The sequence below is a fragment of the Macaca nemestrina genome, chromosome 8 (assembly GCF_043159975.1).
Source record: "Macaca nemestrina isolate mMacNem1 chromosome 8, mMacNem.hap1, whole genome shotgun sequence".
NCBI lineage: Eukaryota > Metazoa > Chordata > Mammalia > Primates > Cercopithecidae > Macaca > Macaca nemestrina.
The window spans coordinates 43583267-43607962 of record NC_092132.1 but is presented as its reverse complement, the minus strand read 5'-3'; the positions used below and the strand labels follow the sequence as shown (position 1 = coordinate 43607962).

The window sequence follows — 24696 nt, the reverse complement described above, 5'->3', positions numbered from 1 at the left end:
TTACAACATTTGGACATCTACACAGTTCAATCATATTTTGATGAATAAGCAAAACGTGTTTCCAGAAAAGCTCCAAGTAGAAACTTCTGCTCCAACTTCCAGCAGCAGTAATTACTTCCCATGTTCTCTACTTAGACACAGTCTTTTGCATTGAGGTTCCTGCTGGTGACTACAACCTACTACCACTGATAGGCATCACCATTCTTCTCCACATACAAGTCACTGAGATTATGAATATAAATCTTATGAACCTTAGCCAGCCCTACAACCCTACCACAAAACACCAAAAATAACCATGCCCAGGGAAATTACCATAGGCCTTTATTAAAATCCTGATTCCTGCCACCAGAGCAATACCATGGGCCCCAGTCAAGATTCTGATGGTCTCTTGAACTGGTGATGAAAAGGTTGTAAGAATTTCAAGTGATGGTAAAGGTGGCCTATGTTTTATAGGCTGGTGAAAGTCTCAAAATTGAAACATTCTGTATTGCAATTCTATTTGTTGGTCTGTCCCTCCCCTTTAAACATGAAGACCCTGAGGCAGGAATCATGTCTATCTTGTATACCCTTACTCCCTCAGATCCTACTTATCACAACATATAGCAAATTGTACTTGTTGAACGACAGCATAGAGAAAAGACAGACAAAATTATTTAGTGTGCTATTATTAATACAGTGTATTATACAACATTTTTGTTGTGACAACAACCTGATTCTCTAAAGGTGAAAAATTATTTCATTACAAATATAATATAGATCAAGTTCATATAACCTTTCTGTAGTCATTGAATAGTTAAGTGTTTCTTTTTCTTTTCTTTCTTTCTTTTTTCTTTTTTTTTGAGATGGATTCTTGCCCTGTCACCAGCCTGGAGTGCAGGGGCATGAACTCAGCTCATTGCAACCTCCACCTCCCAGGTTCAAGTGATTCTCTTGCCTCAGCCTCCTGAGTAGCTGGGACTATAGGTGCTCACCACAACGCCCAGCTAATTTTTGTATTTTTAGTAGAGACAGGGTTTCACCATGTTGGCCAGGATGGTCTTGATCTCTCGATCTCGTGATCCACCCGTCTTGGCCTCCCAAAGTGCTGGGATTACAGGCGTGAGCCACAGCACCCTGCCCAGTTAAGTGTTTCAGTCCTGAATATTAATACTTTCCAGAAACAGAAAACAGGAACATTTATAAGAAGTTCACAGTAAACAATCTGAAAAAAGAAAAAAAATTCCAGCTGTCTCATGAGCCAAGTAAACCTGCATTCACTCATTGAAATCGAAGTCTCACAAAATAAATTTTGGTGTTTCACTGGAAGGTCACTGGGTGGACCTATGCTTTTTGTTTTTTTGTCAATGTGTATGTTTTATTTAAAGTTGCATTGATTGACACCATTATTTCAGGGCACCTTCATAGGTCGTGCAACACTGCTGATATCAGGGGTCAGTATCATAACCAACGTTCACAATGATATTCTTGAGTCTTGAAGTAAAACATATGTTAGGCCTTGTTACTAAGGCAGAGACTTGAGATGTTTTTCATCCAGAAAGTGTTTCAGCATTTATAGGGTTATATTTCAACTACCTGTTCACCATGTTATTGGGGAAACCCTCCTTCTCTTCTGCTGATAAAGACAGAATGCCAGAGTAACAATAAGAGCTTAACACAATACACTTTTATTGAGTACCAAATGTCAGAACCCACCTGGGTACTCATGATGCCAAAGCAACTAAGATATGGGCCTTGCCTTCAAAGAGCTCACAGTCTGCGCTGGGGAAAACTGTATGTTGAACCACGGGAATTCCACACCTGACCTGTGACGATAGTGGGGTGCAGGAAGTGCTGTTGGCACTGGGGAGAGAGGGCCAGATCTAGACCTTGGGGACACCAAAAAGTAAGGAACAGAAGAGGGGAAAAAAAAGCTGTATGTCCTGTTCATGGAATTATTGCAGCTTGGCTGAGTGGGAGGTTGGGGTGGCAGGAGAGCTGGAACGTAAGGCTCAAGGGATTGGTTAATGCTATACTCCTTAAAGTCATAGTAAGAGGTTTGACTTTCAGTGGTGGCACCAAAAAGGGCTTTCCACAAGGAGAATCACCAGTGGCTCTGCAAAGGTACAAAGGGTGACATAGGGAGCCTACACTCCCTGCTGGAACCAAATATCAATCAACCTCCTCACTAAAGAATACAATTAAAATGAAACAAAGTATGTTTTCCCTGCAAACATACATTCATTCAAGCCCCTGGCCTTCTATATTGCTACCCCTAAGCTCCTATATGCAAATTCAGGAGTCACCCCTGAGGGCTTCCATATTCCACAGGGATGGGTATGGATAAAGTCAAATATCTTTAGAATAAATCAAGCCGAGGAGGTGGCTTTGCCTTCCTTATGTCAATCATGGCACCAAATCAAAGAGGGTCAGGATAATGAGGAACGCTGAGGTCCCTGAGAGGGAAGCTGTCTGGGAAGCATGTGTTAGATTCGGTCTCAGAGGGCGAGGATCTCACCAATTAGTTCCAGGCTCCCTGTGGCATAAGCTGTACATATTGGCAGTAAAGTAACTGAGAACCAATTGTGTCACCCCAGGCAGTGCTAAATTAGATGTACAGTGCATCTTCAACAGCTATTAATAGTAAGGAGCCTGGAGCCAATTAGAAATATGTCCATGTAATAAGGAAATGAAGTTCTCTTAAATGTGTAAAACATCACTCTGTCATCCATAGGCAACAAACAAACAAACAAACAAACAACCAGCTGAAGAGCATGTTCAAATTGAACAAATATTCCTGTGAGGATCCTAGGTCTATAATAAGCCAGAGATTGAATTAAAGATGATGGTTCTTACTTCTAGATACTGGCTGATTGAAGAAAAGAAAATAGTGGTAGAAATGTATGTGAACACACAGGAGCTGAATAAGTGAATACATTTGTGGTAAGTCTTTAAGAAATGAAGAGTCCACTGCAAACTCTGGCAATTAAATACAGAACATTTAAGCAAATATGTTGCTTGGTAGGTTTTGCAATATACAGCCTGAAAAACAGAAAATGCTTTGCAGTTTAAGCTACCTATGTGCTTTTTGCTATATCAAAAGCTGATACATTACGTATATATAAAATTAGGTGCATGAAAACTTGGAACAATATCAAACGTTATGAAACTGTTAGCCAGTTTAGCCAAAGTCTTCTATGCCATTTTAAAATTTTTTATTTGAGGGGAAAATATGATGTTGCAAACAACAGCCATAAAGCAAACAGGACAAGCCATAAAGCAAACAGGACAATTTCCTTTGCAAAGGAAATTGCAGGTCATGACATTAATTTTTAAAAATCTAGCCACCTTTGCAGATATGTGTGCCTATAACTCATATACGTAAACTGTATTCAAGTTTTGCAAAGAAGTTTAAAAAGTGCTGAGGTATTACTTGAAGCACAAAGATATTTTATTACACCATTTGTTACTTACGGCAAAACATCAAGATGAGTGGATATAAAAAATCATTGATTCAAATACTTGAAGAGCTACTGTTTGAAATTATTAAATTTAAAAATAGACCAACAACATACCAAAGCAAGATTAATATCTTTTAAATATTAAAAAGCATTAATTTAACACAATGATGAAGGCCTTATTAGATTCAGAGCTAGTGAAATCTAGTGAATAGGATGACGGGGTACCACAATTTCATATTTTTAGTCTTATTTATATGTCAGACTGCAGTCTTGGAGGATCTAAACAGGCATATTCAAATTTATTTCCAAATAATCACTTTTCATCTCTTTTCTAATTTTAGTCTGCACCAATCTTTCTGATTCACTGGGTCTCTGACAGATAGCTGCAGACTGAGGGCTGCTTGGCCAATGTAATGAGACCAGCTTCTGTCACTCAGGGATGCTGTGGCCTGAAGTCGGTGAGACTCACAGGGAGGCTGTGAGAACATCACGTACATGTGTTTTTCCATCCATGACAAACACCTCTTGCTGTCCTCCTAATAGCCACCCTTCTTCCCTTCCTCTAACACAGGGTTCCTCAATCCAGGCATGAGTGACAATTGTGCTGGATACTTGTTTGTTGTAGGGGACTTTCCTGTGCATCGTAGCATATTTAGTAGCATCTCTGGCCCCTACCCATTGGATGCCAATAGCAACTCCCCTCTTCCCCCAGGTTGTGACAATCAAAAACATCTTCAGATATTACCCAAATGTCCCTTGAATTGGCAAAAGGCAGGTGCAAAATTGCCTTAGGCTGATAACCATTGTTCTTACAGAACCCTGCTTATAGTCTTGTTGTCCCCACAGTTCTGTGAGCATCCATAAGCTGTAAGAAAGGCAGCTTACATTTCAGCCAAAGAGGGTGAATCTTGACTGGTTTAGATTAATTACAGTGGTTTCATTCCCCTTCTCAGATGTTGGTTTACATATAAGCATGCAGCATAATTCTGGCCAAGGAGACATAAGAAGAAGTCTGCTAAGGGGCCCTAACGAAGGGATTCCTCACTTTAGGCTACCCCTTGGAGATATATATATCTATATATCTCTAAGGGGAGATAGATATCCACACAAATAGAGGAGATATATATATCCACATATATATATATCTTTATATATATATATTTCTATCTTTTTCTCTATATATCCACACAAATAAAGAAAAAGAAAGAATGGGGGGAAGTAAAAGGCGGGAGAAAGAAGTATATTTGCTCAGCATGGCTCCTGTAGCAAAGTCCCACACACTAAGTGGCTTAAGCAACAGAAATTCATTTTCTCACAGTTATGGAGGCTAGAAGTCCAAGATCAAGGTGTCAGCAGGGTTGGTTTTATCTGAGGTCTTTTCCCTTGGCTTGTAGATGTCTGTCTTCTTCCTGTGTCTTCACGTGGTCTTCCCTCTCTACATCTCTATGTCCACATTTCCTCTTCTTTTAAGGATACAAGTCATACTGGATTAGGGCCCACCCTAATGACCTCATTTTAACCTAATCACCTCTTTAAAGACCATCTCCAAATATTGTCACATGCTGAGGCTTTGGAGGTTAGGACTTCAACATACGAATTTGCAAGGAGGACAAAATTCACACATACCAAGGAGAGAAAGAAAATTAAAAAAGGAAAAAAAAAAAAAAAAAGAAGAGGAAGAAAGGGAGAAGGTGATGTATCAGTTGGGAGTGATTTCCTCTGCAAGCGATAGACATTAACAGTTCATTAAAATAGAGCTTTGCTTTTATCACTAACATTCAGTCTGAGTATGGGTGGCGTGCTAATGTTGGTTGAATTGATAAAAAATGTCATTAAAAGCCAGTCTCTGTCACTCTGTCACCTTTGGAACTATCCTTATGTTAGTTGCCTCATGGTCACAAGATGGCTGTTGCAGTCCTAAGGCAGAAAGACAGGAAAGGGCGCTGTGCCAGTGATCTTCCTCTTACCTCTGTCCTCTTGTATAGAAGCAAAATCTTCCCCAAAGACCCCCAATCTATTTCCACTTATATCTCATTAGCCAAAACTAGAGCATGTGGCCAGCCCCAGCTGCCAGTGAATCTGGCAGAGCAAATATCTGGTTTTTCAGAACCTCTGGTAACAGGCAGCAGCAAGGGGTGGCTTGAGAGAGCTGCTGGATGAGCCCATCAAACACATCTATCCCAGGGAGGGAGAGAGACAGAAAGGAGAGAAAAAAATAGGAGGTGGTTGGGGGTAAGATGAGAAAAGAAAAAGAAAGTTATCTGTATTCATTATGAAATACCATACATAAAAAAGTAGTTTTTGTACACAGCCATCCCATGGTGTTCCCCTGTCCTACTGATTGGCTATTATAATACCCAACAGCTTGCTTAAGGGTTTAGATGATTGCTCAGCTTTTGGCATAAACATATAATACGTATTTAACGATTGCCTCTAGATAAGGAGTTATATGTGCACAATAAATCATATACCCCTAGCATGTAACACAGTACTTGGCACATAGTAGGTAAGTACTAAATATCTGTTGAACAAATGAGTCAAACCAGTCCAGGTAATTGTGGGAAGAGTACACAATATCTACTCAAAAAGATATCATGAGGATTTGCTGTGAGAACTTCTTAGAAATGCAAATTTTCAGGTCTCACGCTAGACCTACTGAATCAGAACTAGACAGAGTCAATACTCTGTGGCTTAAACACCTTCCAGGGGATTTTGATGCATGCGAAAGCTTCTGAGTATGTGCATGTACATGTGTGCGTGCATGCGCACGCACGTGCGCGCACACACACACACACACACACACACACATACTGCCCTTCATAATTTTAGGGCCATGAATATTTTATTTACTGCAGCTTCTCTTCTTCTGTGCTACATTGATCATCTGAAGACACTATTTTGTTCTATGAATCTTTAAAAATTGTGGGTTTTTTTTTTTTTTTTTTTTTTGAGACAGTCTTGCTCTGTCACAGGCTGGAGTGCAGTGGTGCAATCTCGGCTCACAGCAACTTCCACCTCCTGGGTTCAAGCCATTCTTGTGTCTCAGCCTCTGGAGCAGAATAGCTGGGATTACAGGCATGTGCCACCATGTCCAGCTAATTTTTGTATTTTCTGTAGAGATGGGCTTTTGCCATGCTGGCCAGGCTGGTCTTGAACTCCTGGCCTCAAGTTATCTACTAGACTCAGCCTCCCAAAGTGCTGGGATTACAGGCATGAGCCACCATGCCCGGCTGAGGATCTTTTTAAAAATTTTAAATGTTAAATTATGAAATATTAAAACATAAAAGAAAGTACAGAGAAAAAACATAGCACCCATACGCACACTCCTCAGATTTAACAAATGTTAACATTTGCCATACTGGCTTGCAAGTCTTTTGAAAGTTGCTAGGCCCAGCACTGTTCTCTTCCACCCTTCCATCCTTCTCTGACAGCACGTCTCTATTCCTGAGCATCCTGACCTTTTCCTGTGGCTTCCTAAAGCCCTGGGCCAAGAGAATTCAAGCACCTGTGGAAGTGCATGTTCTCACTGGCATTCCACCAGGGGCCAAGTTACTAGTAATTTTCATTACCTGGAGCTTTAGTCCCCTTTCCCTTAAGTTCCAATGGTATATGCTGAGATGACTTTATGCTCAGACACCCATGAGAGAGGTTGGGAGCAAACTGAATTGTCAATAATATCATGTGCTTCTCATCTGAAATGCAACTCTAAATTCTTTTTTTTTTCTTAGAGATGAGGGCCTGGCTCTGTGATACAGGCTGGAGTGCAGTGGCACAGTCAGCTCACTGTAGCTTCAACTCCTGGGCTCCAGCAATCCTCCTGCCTCAGCTTCCCCTGAGTAGCTGAGATTACAGACACACACCATCATGCCCAACTAATCTTTTTTATTTTTCATAGAGACAGGGTGTCACTGTGTTGCCAAGGCTGGTCTCAAACTCCTGGCCTCAAGTGATCCTCTCGCCTCAGCCTCCCAACGTGCTGGGATTACAGGCGTGAGCCACTGCACCTGACCCTCTAAATTCTTTTGCCTTCTTAAGCTCAAGAGGAATGTTCTTTCAGATGAGACCCGCTACAGAGAGAGAAAAGAATGAAGCAAATTCAGCTAGTGGCCAGAGAGAGGGGCGTTCTTACTCTAGCAATATTGTGCAGGGTGCTTGTTCTCTTTGCACCTTTTATTCCATCTAAAGAAGGAAAGAGAATACTACCCGATTCTTAAATATAATTAGGTTTATGAAGTACTTCCACACATACTGTCCCATCGGATACTGCCATTTGATGACAACTAGTACCCTTACAGATTGTTTGTCCTGTTGCCCACTGTGTTCCCAGCATCCCAACTGTGCTTGTATACCATAGACCTCAATTAATGTTTGTTAAAGAAATGAAGGACAGGAGGATGCTTAAAGTGGCAGCTACAGAATCTCCATGAAGGGCAGAGGTGACTGTCTAGTTGGAAGGCAGGGGCAGTGCCACTCAAAACAGTTCATAGAATCAGTCTATGAACTGTTTGTTTCTTGTTGTGCACTAATTTCTTTGAGAAAGTCTTAGTTTGAAAAAATGTCAGCTGAACTAAAGAGTGAGCCCAGTAATGTATTTGATTTACATTCGGATTTAAGTTCTTTATCTCAGTGCAGACCAGTAACAAAGAGTTCTCAGGATGGATCTGCCTGTGGACCATGCTTGGAGGAGCCCTGGGCCAGAGGAGCCAACTTGAAGCTGCGTGTGCTCTGTGTGCACTTTTTATGATACTTCTTTGTACTGTGTTCATTATGGGTTACTTGGGGGAGAAGCAGATGGATGTTATGGGATGACTACAACCCTCTCCACACAAACCATCCCTATCGGTCCCATTGAAGTTCAAGGATGATACATTTCAAATACTCTTTCTTTTTCATTGATTGTAATTGTAATTGTACATCTTTATGGGGTACAGGTAATATTTTGATACAGGCATATAATGTGTCATGGTAAAAGCAGGGTAATTGGGATATTCATCACCTCCAACATTTATCATTTCTTTGTGTTGGAACATTCCAAATCTTCTCTTCTAGCTATTTGGAAATATACCATAGATTATTGTTAACTACAGTCATCCTACTGTGCTATCGAACAATATAGAACTTATTCTTTCCATCTAACTGCATTTTGTACTCATTAACCAGCCTTTCTATATTTACCCTCCTCTGCCCCACCACTCCCAGTCTCTGGTAACTATCATCCATTCCACTCTCTACCTTCATAAGATGATCTTTTATTTACTCCCACATAGGAGGGAGTACGTGTGATATCTGTCTTTCTGTGCCTGGATTGTTTCACTAAACACAATGTTCTGCATCCATGTTGCTGCAAATGACAGAATTTTAATCTTTCTATGGCTAAATAATATTCCATTGTGTATATTTACCACATTTTCTTTATCCATGCATCTGCCGAAGAACACTTAAGTTGATTCCATATGTTGGCCACTGTGAACAATGCAGCAACAAACGTGGGAGTGCAGATATCTCCTCAACTTACTGATTTCCTTTCTTTTGGATATACACCCAGCAGTTGGATTGCTAGATCAGATGGTATTATATTCCTGTTTTTAGTTTTTTGAGGACTCTCCATCCTTTTTTCTGTAATGGCTGTACCTATTTATATTCCCACTAATTGTATGCAAGAGTTCCCCTTTCTCCATATCCTTGCCAGCATCTCAGATAATCTTTAATTGCAAGATCCTAGAGTAATACTTTTTGTTTTGCAACTAAAGCCCTTCAACTGAGAAGAATGGAAGATAGTTTTGAGAGGAAGGAGCCTCTGGCATTTGTTGGCATGTTAAAGTTGGTTGGCCTGGTTCTACTTCCATGCCAGTTTTTCTTCAAGCTCCCCCTCCACCCCGCAACATCAGGAACCTGGATCATTCTAGTTCTATTTGGGTGAGCTTAAACTGCTTTGTAAAGATTATCTAGTGCCTATCTTGGCCACCAATCCATCCCAGACCACTCTGGTGACATCAAGACAAGCAGAGCATGACAGTCTAGAACTTTCTGCATGATCATTCTAGGCCAGTGGTTCTCAGACTCTAGCAGCATTAAAATCCTCTGTAGGGCATTTAAAACACAGATCACTGACTCCATCTACTTCTAACTCAATCTGTCTAAATGCAAGACAGTTTAGAAATGTGTCTTGCATTTCTAAAAAGTTCTCAGGTGATGCAGTTGGCCTGGGACCACCCTTTGAGAACCACTCTTCCAGGTACTCAACACAGGTGACCATGGTGGGAGTGGACATTTTCCATTCCAGCCATAAGCAGTATTTTTGCCTACTTATTCCAGTAGAGACTGCAGGTTGTCACCAAATATCTGCTATCTCTTTCTTTACTGACAGAACACCAATGTTATTAACAACATACCCAGTCTTAAAAACACTACATTTTCCAGACTTCTTTCAGCTAGAGGGGTCCATGTGACACAGTTTTTATGAATAAAATGTAAGCGCATGTCACCAAGTGGGACTTCTAGAAAGTTCGTTAAAGAAGCTTGCCTGACTCTTGCTTTGTTGCTGTCTTTCACCAACAAATTTTCCACCACAAATGACTCAATTCCTTTCCCTTCTTCTTCTTCTTCTTTTTTTTCCCCCAAGTCAGGTCAGACAGGTAATGTGCCAGTGTTATAACAAGGTTCAGAGGGTGGCACATCTCACACATGCACGTGAACACCCAATTATCACACTCATGAGCTACAACAGGATCGCCTTCCCTTCCTCTTCAGTGGGATATGGACATGATGCCTTCTAGAAGGGGTTCCTCCATCTTGAGACCACAGGTGACAAGCAAGTGCCAAGGATACCTGAGAGGACAGAGACGCCTGGGTCTCTTGCAGCATCATGGCTGTCATGCCAGCTCCAGACTCCCCATCTCTAGACCTCTGATTATATGGGAAAGGGAAAACCCCTCATTTAATTATTTAAGCTATTGTTTGGGGGTCCATGTTATTTTTAGCCAAAGGAAATTATTAACTAAGATACCTACCATGTTAAAAACCAGTGCTAGACGTGAAGATGGAAAACATATGTTTCCTGTCCTCAAAGAGCTTTGATGTAGCTTTGAAGACAGGAAAGAGACACAGCTTCTGGGTGAACATGGGACCCAAGGAGACTTAAGGTTTATGGCAGCCAGAACACCTCCCAGGTGTCCTGAGGAGCTGTTTTGAAAATATTCAGATCGGGGAAGAGAGCATGGAGTTGAGGTATGAGGCTGAATTTAGGGATCTTAGATAAGACAGTTTAACTTCAGGCATTTACACTCATAAAAAACAGTGGCCCTTGAAAAGAAGATGCTGGGAAGCGTTCAGGTCTATAGCAGGGATGGGGAGTGGTATAAAAGGGAAAAGAGAAGGGACAAACCTTACAAAAGTTGCTATAAAGAGATTTTGGAGGTTCAATGAGGAACACGGAGTGAGACAAGCATGTGGTTTTGGTCAGGGAGGACAGTGGTTTGAAAACATTTTCAAGCCATGGAGCCCTTATCTCAGGAAAGCATCATAAGAAAAATAGCTAAAAATTGAGCTATTCTGGTTCAATAAGTTGTAGAGAACCCAGAGGCTCAGCTAACAACCTTCCCTTTCCTATGGCACCTCAGGGTCTCCATGTAGCAGCAGGGAGCTATAGGAACCAATTTATGGCGGAGAATAGGAAGGGAAAGGTGGAAAGTGAAGTGGCTTGGATACTATAAAATAATTCTGGAATGAGGAAACAAGAGCAAACTTGAAAAAAGTTTTGTCTGGAGATTTAGGAGATCTGAGCTCTAGGTGAGCTATTAACTCTCAAACAGACACAGTAAGAAGCTGTTGGACCCCTCAGAAGATCCATTTCCAAGATGCTTGCCAGACCTAAAAGTGTTTGATACTAATTTTAGGGAAATAATATTTACAAAAGAAGTGGTCATGATTCCCAGAATCTATGGGTTTTATAGGGAGAGTCACATTGAAATGGTCCTGAGATTTTTAATGTTGATTGCTTTCTGCTCTTGAAAGTGAAAGTTTCTCTAACTCAGTGCCTTCTCTGTTTTCCATTTAAAGGGTAAGATTTACAATATTAACTTCAATTTTTTGCATGTATCTAGTAGTAACAAAGAAAAATGAAAGGTAAAATCCAGCCTGGAATATGTTGTTCTACAACATTGCTTCTAAGAATTTTAAGACAAGTGAATAGAATTTGGTATCTGTTTGACCCAGCAATCCCATTACTAGGTATATACCCAAAGGAATATAAATAATTCTGTTATAAACATACACGAACACGTATGTTCACTGCAGCACTAGTCACAATAGCAAAGACATGGAATCAACCCTATGCCCATCAATGATAGACTGGATAAAGAAAATGTGGTACATATATGCCATGGAATACTATGCAGCCATAAAAAGGAATGAGATTATGTCCTTTGTAGGAACATGGATGGAGTTGGAAGTTGTTTTCCTCAGCAAACTAATGCAGGAACAGAAAACTAAACACCGCATGTTCTCACTTGTAAGTGGGAGCTGAACGATGAGAACACATGGACACGTTGTGGGGGGACCAACATACACCAGGGCCTGTGAGGGATGGGGAGGGAGAGCATCAGGAAGAACAGCTAATGGATGCTGGGCTTAATACCTAGGTGATGGGATGATCTGTGCAGCAAACCACCATGGCACATGTTCATCTATGTACAAACCTGCACATCCTGCACATGTATCCCTGAACTTAAAATAAAAGTTGAAGAAAAAAAAAGAATTTGGTATCTGATTTAAAAAGCACTAGGAATTTGTAACTACCTTGGTTATTTATAAGATAAAAATTACATGTTGATTCATAGTATAAATATGGAGCTATTAATTTGTAAAGTGGTCTGTAATGAATTTTTGTCCATTATTCCTAATGTCATTCTGTAAAAGGTCTTCATTTCCCTGCTCATTTTTCAGATAGGAAATCAGAAAGACACAAAAGTAAAATTCAGTTAACACAGCTAGATGATAGTAGTAACTTGCCTGGCTGTATTAGCATAGGAACGGAAGTCTCCTGCATTCTAATCTTTCTAAAATTAGCCAACTGTGATGGAAAGAATCATTCATTCCATAAATCTGCCCTGAACAGAATTATGAGCAAGCAGAGACAAGCTAGCGCTGGCTTCTTTTATCTTTGCTGCCATGACTGGCATTGAATTTGAAAGGAAGAGCTACAGCAAAGGCAGGGGCTCTGAGCAAGGGAAGACAGTGCATTCACACTACAGACAGGGGCCCTTCCCTGTGTTTCCCCAGCCATTCACAAAATTCAGGCAGTTCTTCTACATTCAATAAAACCAATTTAAGAGGTGTTTTGTTTTGTTTTGTTTTGTTTTGTTTCCCCAGAGACTATTCATTCAAGGTACTTTCCACATCTGATTAGCCATTCCCTTGTCACATCTGAAGAGGCCTCTGGACTGAGCAAGTACCTAAGTCCAGCTCAGCCTGGTGTTATCCAGAAAGATCAGCTACCGTGCTTTGGAGTCCATGTCACTGAAGAGGCTTCTGAAAGAGCCAAACGAGTGTCACAGGCCTGGGCATCAGTCTCTACCCTGCAAAGGAAAATTCTCACTTGATCTGGGATTGTCTCCCTCAGCTCTCTAATGTCCTGAAGCACTCCTTAGATGAAGCAGAACCCAGGTGACTCCTGTGTCAATGCACTTCCAAGACACTAGGAGATGGCTGATGTCACCAGCCATCTCCTGCTCGCCTGCTGTGTAAATGAACCTAACATAGAACAAATTGCTTCTTAACAGGTTTTATTTTTTGTAAGTAAATGATGAGAGAAAAAGAGAACAAGTTTGTGCAGAGCCCATGAGGGGAAAAAGATCACTATACACTTATTTAAAGAAGAATTTGTGTGAAGTTAATGTTTCCTGAATGCAAGGCTACCTGGGAAAGAAAAGGATCTGCAAATCTATAGGCTGTTGGGGGCTCTTGGATGTTTTCACAAAATAAAACAAAAACAATGACAAAATCCCGCAAAAGTTACTATATCTTGAGCCATAATCAGGTTGAAGATATAAGAACATTTGTAAAGACCTGGAACAACTTTTACCTATGTTGTATGTTTACTTTCTCATGATGCATCCTTTCATCACATCATTTTCAATGACTATGTATGAAGCAGAGGGTAGAAGATACGCTCTTCTGATTTTTTTAAACTTAGGTCTTTGGAAGGAAGATAAATCTATAAACATAAAACATAGCACCTTTAATGAAAGCAGCAGTAACAATAATCAGTCCAGTTCCAAGGTAAGAAAGTCATTTAATGAGAAGACCCAGATCAACAGCTGTCCAGTTGGATCCAGCAGGGTGTTACTAGGGTTTACTCAAGAAAGGAAAAGTTTCATGGCCAAACGCATTTCAGAAAATATTGGACTAAATGTTCTGTGTTTTCTATTTTTGTTTTTGTTTTACTTCAAGGCAACTGAAAGCCTTATCAATGTTTCAACATGTTTAGTAAATCTCAAAGCAGAGATAAAATATAAAGCATTTCCCAAATTTGTTTGATCATAAAAACCTGTTATTCCTGGAGAATCTTATGAGATTAGGTTCTTTAGCTTACATTTTGGGAAATGCTGAACTAGATTATAAGACAAATCTATAAATTTCTGTAAGGAAGAAAGAGAGTGAGGGAGAAAAGAAGTGAAGAAATAACAAAATGCAAAATCTTAGCTCACCTAAAGTTGCAAGCATCTTATGAAATCACTGTTCATACAATATTTCTAGACGTAAAGAGAGAGGGAAGTGTATGGCATTCTCATTAAATTAAAAAAAAAAATAGTAAGTGTGACGAAAGCACTTAGCATTGTCACCCATAACTCTCTTGTCTGCCCTAGCTCTCTTGTTTATCATATTTACTTTTGAAACTAAAAACTAAATATAAATAAATATACTAAAAATTAAAATAAATGATGGCAATACAATGTTAAGGTTATGAATAATCAAACTCTGTCTTGGATTTGCCCCCTGAGAACTGACTGGACCCACCCATACTCCATATCTGCCTCTGCACACAGGCAGACTGCACATACCCATTAGTATTCTCAGCAGCCACTCGAGACCTCCTGGATCCTTTGGGTTAGCATTGATCACACCAGGCACCAGGCTAAGCACTTAGAGTACACTATCTCATTTAATCTTTACAACAACTCCATGAAGCTGGGGTATTGATTTTATTGTATGGTACTATGGTCTCAATATGTCCTTCTGAAATTTATATTAAACCCTAATTTCCATCATAGCGATATTAAGAGATGGGGCATTTTGAGAGGTGATTAAGTCATGATGGCTCTGCCTTAATGAATGGGACTAGTGCCCTTATAAAACAGGGTAAAGGGCACATTCTTGCCCCTTCTACCATACGAGGACAATTCACCCCTTCCACCATGTGAAGATGCAGTGAGAATGAGGAACAGGCTTTCACCTCACTGAATCTTCTGGCATCTTGAACTTGAACTTCCCAGCCTCCATAACCATGAGCAATAATTTTCTATTATCTGTAAATTACCCAGTCTAAGGGATTTTGTTATGGCAGCCTGAATGGACTGAGACGCATGGATAAGGAAGTGTGAATTCAGCAGACAGGCATTAACTTTCTCAAGGGAGTTATATTTGCCAGTCTGGAGCTCCTTCTCTGATACACTGTACTATGTTCTTTTCACTTCCTTATTCTCCTAACTCCTTTTATGTCCACCTCTGAACTTCTGGCCTCTGTGATGCCATTGGTCTCTCAGACCTCAGGCTGGTCTTGGCCTTTCAACCTTGCCTTTCACTATCAGATGCAGGTGTGTCTGTCCTGAAACCCAGCTCTGGCTCTGGCAAACCAGCTGACATCAATCATGTGGCTGGAACCTTCTTCAGAACAATGGAGGCCAGGGCGGGTGACTCACTTCCATTCAGTCTCTATCTTTGGGGCAGATCCACCATGAGACATAACTTACCAGAAATCCAGTTACAAGGAGAAATGAGTATTGAAGACTAAGAAACGCATTTTGCAGCAGGCCCTCGCTGTACTGCGTCAGTGTCCATACATAGGGCAGCTGGAACAGAGGTCACAAGCTCAGAAGCTTCTCTGAGGCACGCAGGAAATTTAAGTAGATACTATGGTCTGCACTGGTGGGGACTGTGGAAATTGGAGAGCAGGTGCCTCATCTAAACAGCTGATTGTTGCTCAGCTGTTGTTGCCATATTGGGAATTCGAGCCTAATGATATCTGGTATTCCTATTTTCAAAAGAAGTCAGGAAATGCAGATTTCTACGTAAATTTTTCAAACTTCTGAATTGTGTATGGGCCATACAAAATACAATTGCAGGCCAGTGAACACCCTCTGATCCAGAATAACGATTTGCGAGACAAGTTGTTTGTGAGGCAGCATTACATAGTAGTTAAAAGCACACAATTTTTGAGCCAGACTGCCCATGTCCAAACCCTGGTCCCATCACTCACTAGCTTTCATTTCACTTCTCTTTGTTTCAGTTTCCTCATCTGTAAAATAAAAATAATATTAGTACCTACCTCATAGGGTTTCATGAGCATTAAATAAATTAAAACCCATAAAATGCTTTCAATACTATCAGGCATTAAGTTACAGGGTAAATAAGTGTTTAAAACAAAAGTTCAAAGATAATAAACAAGAAAACAGAAAACCTGACAGGCCAGCTTTGGAACCTTCTGGATGGCAGATCTATTAACATTTCTCCCTTTGGCTGGGATGAAAAGACATTTGGGAACAAAAGATCCCATAAAAATGAATGAGAAGAAGTGAAACACCTTCATTATGGCAATTTTGGTGTCAGAGCCTAAAAGATAGAGGGATCAAAATATTACAGTACTAAAATCTGATGGTTTCAGGTAGCAATGAGATTTAAGCTTATTACAATGTATTTATTTCTGGTGTTAATAACCCTTTACAAGACCTGGGCAATTTTGAAAGAAGAAAAGAAAATGGTTCTCCCTGTGGACAAGAAGAAACAAATGACTATTTAATTTTCTAATTTGGAGTGAACTAAGTTGATCCCTAGGTTTTTGCTGGGGGGGCCAGGGCGGGGGAGTCCAGTGGAAAGCAATTGCTAGAGAGTGGGGCTTGTTCTTTGCTAACAGAAAAGGTGCAGAGTGTGGAATGAAAACTCAATAGCCTCCTCTCTTCTCAAGAGACAATAGACTTCCATCTGTGTAAACCTCCCCAGGGGACCCTGCTTACCCCCATTTCCATTTACTCTCCTTTCCACCAACCTAGGGTGACATTAAGAAAACCAAACCCATTTGAAACACAAACTCTTACACATCGAAAGTCAGGGGAAAAGCCTGGTTGACCTGTAAGCCACTGCATGAGGCACAAAGATGCAAAAAGGAACTTTCAGGAACAACTGCTGCTCCGAGGACTCTATGCCAGATATAACATCTGCTTTGGCATGAAAGCAGGCTGGAGACCCCTAAGAGGAGGAATATAAAGTATGTTTAAAATGCGAAACCTGGCCAGGCATGGTGGCTCACACCTGTAATCCCAGCACTTTGGGAGGCCGAGGTGGGTGGATCATGAGGTCAGCAGATCAAGACCATCCTGGCTAAAACGGTGAAACCCCATCTCTACTAAAAATGCAAAAAATTAGCCAGGCGTGGTGGCGGGTGCCTGTAGTCCCAGCTACTAGGGAGGCTGAGGCAGGAGAATGGCGTGAACCCAGGAGGCGGAGCTTGCAGTGAGCTGAGATCCGGCCACTGCACTCCAGCCTGGGCTACTGAGCGAGACTCCGTCTCAAAAAAAAAATAATAATAATAAATAAAAATATATAAAAAAATAATGTGGCCGGGCGCGGTGGCTCAAGCCTGTAATCCCAGCACTTTGGGAGGCCGAGACGGGCGGATCACGAGGTCAGGAGATCGAGAGACCATCCCGGCTAACACGGTGAAACCCCGTCTCTACTAAAAAATACAAAAAAACTAGCCGGGTGAGGTGGCGGGCGCCTGTAGTCTCAGCTACTCGGGAGGCTGAGGCAGGAGAATGGCGTAAACCCGGGAGGCGGAGCTTGCAGTGAGCTGAGATCCGGCCACTGCACTCCAGCCTGGGTGACAGAGCAAGACTCCGTCTCAAAAAAAAAAAAAAGTGAAACCTTTAGTTCTACTTGCTCTTTACTCAGAAAGGCGAGAGTATTCCCTTGTGCCAATGAAGTCTCTCTGAGTCGTTTGCACTATTGGCAGCGGGAACTGCCGGGGGTAGCTACTAGGGTCTGCGCTTGAAGTGTGCACCAGCTGCTGCCCTGGAGGTGAGTGTTGGTCCCTGCATAAGAGCAGCCGCCTTTAAACAGATCAAATGAGTCTCATGATGACAGCTGTCTCACTCTACTTTCAATCTGGTTTTAATTTGGTTACTTGCAACCTAAGACACTAAACAGTATTTTAGGGATGAATTGCATTCCTGAAGCGCATGGGTCAGAAAGCTCCTACATTCACTTTTACCGTCCCTGTACTTTTTCTCTCCCACTTGCTGCCTTTCCACTTCCCCTCATTTCCTGCATTCTTAATATTCTATTGTCAGATTTTCCTGTTCTTGACAGCAAGTCTTTCCTTTTTCTTGATGCTTTATTCCTTCTTGCATAAGACCAGAAATTGATCAATACCTCATTTAAGTTCCAAACTGTATTTTACTGCTGAATAAACATATAGTTTTCCTAGACTCCCATGAAAAAAAAAAAATGGGACTTACACTTAAATTCAGGGCTAGCACATCAATTATCCCAAAGTATAACAACATATTTTGATATAACATCATATAGCTTTAAAAAAAATTTCATAAAGTAACAGAGTAAGATTGGGCATCTGAATCACATGTTTAGGAACTTGCAACATTCATTCATCTTACACGATAAACCTCAACGAGTATCTACAGATAGCATGCACTATTAGGTACTGGGGATACTGAGATCAATAATGCCATTGTGTTGGTCCAACTGGGGAAGACTGGCATGCCCACACAAATATAGCAGCGAGGGCAGGGTTGGGTTAGAAGTGAGCACAGTGCTTGGACATATGGGTGAGAGCCTCCTGATGAGGTTGCTGGGGAGGAAGAGGAATGGAGGGAAGAAGAAGAGGAGTCAGAAAAGACACAGGGGAACAAACATGAAGAATGAACAAGTGTCAGGTAGTCAGACGGGACCAGTATCCCTAACAGGAAGAAGAGTAGTTGCAAGTAATGGAGAGGGAGCACACCCTCTTCTCTTCCAGACACTTAGGAGAATAATACCCCATCCCCCTTGCTTTTGGATAGGACTATATGACTAACTCTAGCCAATGAGTTGTGAGCAGAAGTGATATTTGTCACTTCCAGGCCAGAGCACTTGATTGCTGATGTGAGATCCCTCAGTCTTACCTTCTCCCGGAAGTGAATCATCATAGGATGAGAGGCAGCCTAGAATGTTGAGTGTACATCTAAATGAGCAACTCCAGAGAGTCATTTGTACCCACAGAGGATTTCATGTGAGTGAGAAATAAACTTTAGTTTCAATAAACCACTGAGACTTGGGGGGCTGTTTGTTAGAGCAGCATAATATAGTCAATCCTGATAGAAATGGCTACATTTAAAGACATGGATATACTCAAGAAATAAATCTCAAGTTTAGAGGGGATGATAATAAGAATTTGCAATGATCATCGCACATCTTGATAGAGATGCATCAGGGCCTCAGATGGAAGGTAGAGTACAAGTACATAGGTGGAAAATGACATTATGGGTGTAGAGAAAACATGAAACCTAAGAAATAAATCAGAGGGAGTAGGGATGATCCCCAGAACCAACAATGAGGGGCCAGAAAGACAGAAATAAAAGACAGCAATGTCTTAGAAGCTCAATCTCTTAACATATCTACTGTATAATTGATGTCATGTTATTTGCTTCTAATTATAAAGTCTTAGTAATCATTTTCCCTTCCTTTATTTGAAGTCCAGAGATGATCAAATAGAGATATCTTCACGAACACTCATACTTCTTGCTGTGACACCCTCAGGGTTTAACCTCAGGTTGTCAGTGGGTTTCAGACTCACCTCTGCAGGACACCAGGGGTTCCCTGGAGGCAGCTTTGGAAGAGGAAAAGATGAAGAATGGGATCTAAGTCCCAACCCTGGATCAACTACAGCAGCTCTGATCTTGCATGTTTCTTGTTTTGTTTGTTTTTGTTTGGTTTGGTTTGGTCCTTTTTAAGACAGGGTCTTGCTCTGTCACCCAGGCTGGAGTGCAATGGTATAATCTTGACTCACTGCAACCTCTACCTCCCAAGCTCACATAATTCTCCCACTTCAGCCCCCAGAGTGGCTTGGACCACACGCACATGCCACCATGCCTGGATAACTTTTATATTTTTCATTGAGATGAGGTTTCTCTATGTTGCCCAGGCTGGCCTTGAATTCCTGACCCCAAGCCATCTGTCGATCTTAGCCTCTCAAAGTGCAAAGACTCCTTTACTGTCATTTTTTACTTGTCTGAGCCACCACGCCCAGCCTGTTCTTACATGTTTCTACATGGGCTTATGTGTAAGATTTTATTTGAAGAAATGGTGCTGCTATTAAGAAAAAAAAAAAAAAAAGAAAACTGCTAGTCTAAGTGAACTAAAATATCAGTACTTATTTACATAAATATGAAAACTTATGGTATACTTAATGAGCCAATAAAATATCTTCTGTGGTAGAAAATCCTCCTCCTTAGCAAGGTATAAAGGAGTCCCTGGAATTCAGGCTCATCCTACTTACCCAGCTCCATAGCTTGCTGCTTTCCACAAAGCCAGACCCAATCGCCAAATGCATCATAGCCATTCACAGTGCCACATCATGACACATACAGGTTGCTTATGATGTCCTGACTCCTTCCACTCCTCGCAAATTGCTGCCTCTCCATTAGGAGCCATTCAGATGCCCACCTTCGATAGAGCCTTATCTACTTTGACTCTCTCCCCACTCCTCAGGGAAACTATTCCTTCCAGTGTGCGTACACTCACAGCACCTCACTAATACCTCTGGTATATTATATATGTGACTCTCTTCCCCACCATGCTGTGAGCTCTTTTACCTCTAATCAATCCCAAGTGTCCACTGAGTAAATAAATGAAGATAATTCCAAAATTGCTTGTGAACTAAGCATTGCTACCATAAGGCTGTATCATAGCAACATAGTGAATAAATAATAGGATGTTAAGATTTGCTTCAAATTTTAACTTTTTCTGAGTATATAACACTGTCCATCTTCCTCCTCTAACTCTGTCTCCTTTTAGATTCACAGTTCTTTTGATTGAGATAGTTTCAATAAGACCTATTTGGGAGCACAATTTCTCAGTTTCTCTTTGGCATGAATTTCCAGCATGGTTCCCATCCCCAACACAGTCTAACACTGACACAGCCAAGAAGACACAGATGCACATATCTACTCACTCAAAGGCATTCTGACTTCTCTCCCCCACAGAACTCTGACTTTTTACTGAGTTTAGTCTTCAAGTATAAAGCCCAAAGAAATAATATAATAGGGGCTTCAGACTTCTTTGCTAATCCCATTGATCCTACTAGCACACCTCCAGACAGCACCTTCGATTTGCTCTGCTATCTCCAGAGGAAAAGAAGGCAGAGATTTGCATGCAGAAGAGGACAGCAAGTCAAAGTGTGGTGATGGTTGAAGCAGGGGGAGATGTCAAGTCAATGGAAGTAAAAGAGGGAGAACAAGATAGAGTTCTTTCTTCTTTCAGCATCAATAATTAATCCAGCTTCGGAGAGTTTTGGGGGAAACTATAAGTCAATTAAATTAAAACAATTAATAAGTTGGCCAACCTGTTTTGGTTAGCCCAAGACTTTCTTGGATTTAGCACTGAGTATTCACATCCCAGAAAACCCGTTAGCCCCAGGCAAACCAGTTCACCATAGCAATGCGATATAAAATATTTCCTGACAACTTAGCAAAGATACAAATATGTACTTATAATACCTAGTGTTAGCAAGGATGCGGAGTAATGAGCACTGACATTGTCAATGGGATAGACATTGAATCAGTGTTTTTGGAGAGCAATTTGGTTAAAACAACAAAACAAAACCCTTACTAACATATATACAAACTTCATGTTAAAAATGGCAAATTAAATACACCTATTAGTATCGTTTCCCAGTCAAAACTCTAATAAAACGACAGTAACAGAATGTAAAAATGTAAATACACACATAAAAGAGGATGAAGAAGAGACAACATCAGAAGAGAGATATCAACAAATTTTCAGAAAATGGAAAGCAGTTTCACACGTGGTTGGATTTACAGAGTGGAATAAAACTGAAATTAACCATCTGCAGTGATTGAAGTCAATGATTTGCCCTTCAAAAGCCAGAAAAATCTCAGGAATGACAGGCACCAGATCCCTCTGAAAATAAAGGTGAGAGGTGGAACTGAAAATAAGAAGGGTGATAAAAAGGTAGTTAGAAAGCATTTTTGTTCCAACGCACTCTTCTCTACCCCGCAGTTAGGCGACTTCCTCCCCTATCCCAAACTGATACTGGAGGTTTACTTACAAGAGGATGAACCAGAGAGGTTCTGAACAAAAGGCACAGCAGGGAGTGGGAGTAAGACCAGAGACTGAAAATGGGATTCACAGTTCCCATCCTGTACTCAGCATCTAGAATGTCAGCAGTCTGGCAAAATATTGGAGGATTTCTCTTGGAAGAAATAGAATAGCCCTAGGGAAAAGTCTACAGTACAGATATTTATGGGTTCCTCAACAAAATGAACAAGTGTCTGGATGATAGCCCCAATGAGAATCCCAAGGAGCTCCATTCCTGCACACAGAGCTTCCAATGAACTTGTTAGTATTGTGCACTTAATTATGAATGGAAAACAGAATGACCAGATATTTGAGAACAATCTCCAATGAAAGACATGCAACAAAACAAGAAGAGAAATGAACTTGGAAGAAACAAAAAATGTCAGAGGCAGAAAAAATTTAACAATTGTGATGGTTAATCTTGATTGGATTGAAGGATGCAAAGTATCATTTCTGGGTATGTCTGTGAAGCTGTTGCCAAAGGAGATTAACATTTGAGTCAGTGGACTGGGAGAGGCAGACCCACCCTCAATCTGGGTGGGCACCATCTAATCCGCTGCCAGCATGGCTAGAATAAAGCAGGCAGAAGTTGGAAGGACTAGGCTTGCTGAGTCTTCCGGCCTCCATCTTTCTCCCGTGCTGGATGCTTCCTGCCTTCGAACATCAGACTTCTAGTTGTTCAGCTTTTGGACTCTTGGACTTACACCAGTGATTTGCCAGGGGCTCTTGGGCCTTCAGCCACAGACTGAAGATTGCGCTGTCGGCTTCCTTACTTTTCAAGTTTTGGGACTCAGACTGGCTTCCTTGCTCCTCAGCTTGCAGATGGCCTATTGTGGGACTTCACTTTGTGATCATGTGAGTCAATTCTCTCAATAAACTCCCCTTCATATATACATATATCCTTTTAATTCTGTCCCTCTAGAGAACCCTGAGTAATATGATGATAATTAATAGCCTCAGAAAGGCATAAGATACTATATCCATGACCAAGAATAGGAGGCTAGATAAAGACCCCTTAGCAAATTAACAAAGAGATTCTAGAAGCTAAATGCATGATAACAGAGATTTTTTAAGTTTAATAAACAATTTTGGAGACACAATTTAAGAAATCTTCCTACACATAGTATAAAAAGAAAGAAAAGAAGTGTGAGGAAGAAGAACAGAGAGAAAGGATAAGAAGAGTAGTGCATTAAACCAAGATGTCCTTGTTCTATTATGAACAATAGAAATTCTGGAAGAGAAACTATCAGCATGTTCCCAAAACAGTAATATAAGAACATTTCCCAAAACAAAGGGCATGAGCTTCCAGACTAAATGTGCCCATGTGCCCAAAGGCCTGGCACAATAAATTTTTAAAAGACCCCAATAGGGCATATTATTGTGAAATTTTTAGAATGTCAGAGATAAAGAGTAGATTCAAAAGTTTCTAGAGATACATGACTGGTTACTATTTTTTAAAGGCTTAGAAATCAGAATTGTAGTTTTGAAACTTTTCAAAAGCAGCATTGTACTTAAGACCATGGATCATTGTCTTCAAAATGTTAAGAGGAAATGATTTCCAGTGAAGAATTGTATTCCAAGCTAATACTGAAATCAAGAACTGGACCATGATAAATATCTTTTCATATATCTTTTCATACATGCAAGTATTAAAACTTACCTCCAATGCACACTTTCTTAAGCTGCTGCCTCAGGAAACTACCGGAGGTTAAGTTCTATAAAAACAAGGATTAAAACTTGGAAAGATGAGGACCTGAAGGCCATGGAGGACATCCAACACAAGAAACAGGGGAATCCTCCCAAGGTGATGATGAAGTGGATTCTCAGAACAAAAGTGTGTTGTAGGTTTAGAGAATAATCACTCCTGACTGACACAGGAGAGCAGAGAGTTCCATAAACACAGCTCCAAGAAACACACAAGAAACCACTAAAGCACCAGAAATGTTGACCCTTACTGAGAAAATTGTTCTTCTCTCTTGGAGCTATAGCCATTGGCAATTAAGTCCAGGAGAATAAAAACGTTGTACAAGAAAGGAAACGCAATCACCACATGTATCCATGTGGCTCATATGTTAGCTATAATGAGTCAACCATAATGACATAAACAGTGAATACTGTTTTAACCCATAATTGTGATAGTATTATATTGGGAAGATGGGAGTAAAAGAAGGTGTGCACTGGAGAATTGAGGGAGAGCAGGGGAATGGGGGAATGAGAGGAGCTAAATCATCATCTTCCATTATAAGGAGATTGTGTCAAAATTGAAAAATCAAGAAACAGCAGTATATGCAGATTGTTTAGAAATATGGAAGCAATTGTGAGCTATAATTGCTTGTACTGGCCTCTGAAAGCTGAATGTTAAATTTTTAGAAATTTTATAAGCTGGTTGTTAAACACAGTCATTATTTAGAATTAAATTATATAAGCTTATGGTTAAATAAATTATATTTAAAAGCCAAGGTAATACATTTAAAAACTCATCACTCCTCTAGAATTGGAAAAGCAAGGAAAGGATTCTCCCCTGGAGTCTCCAGAGGGAACCAGCCCTGTCTACACACTGATTTCAGCTCAGCATGTCTGTTGAGACTTCTGACCCCTGGAATCGTAAGATAGTAAATCTGTGTTACTTCAAGTCATTAAGTTTGTAGTAATTTGTTATACTAGCAAAAGAAAA

General features: G+C 40.7%; 1 protein-coding gene, 1 non-coding gene and 1 pseudogene across 6 annotated transcripts in view; all 3 read right to left on the bottom strand.

The window, feature by feature from the left end:
• The window catches only part of LOC105476037 (neurocalcin delta), a 443647-nt gene that overhangs the window by 160554 nt on the left and 258397 nt on the right, over window positions 1–24696 (bottom strand). The gene's annotated exons all lie outside the window — the stretch shown is intronic.
• The window catches only part of LOC139355792 (phosducin-like protein 3 pseudogene), a 42921-nt pseudogene continuing 24443 nt past the window's right edge, over window positions 6219–24696 (bottom strand).
• LOC112425646 (small nucleolar RNA U13) lies at window positions 10063–10167 on the bottom strand. The gene has a single exon (XR_003016765.1). It is a non-coding gene; the product is annotated as a small nucleolar RNA U13 (small nucleolar RNA).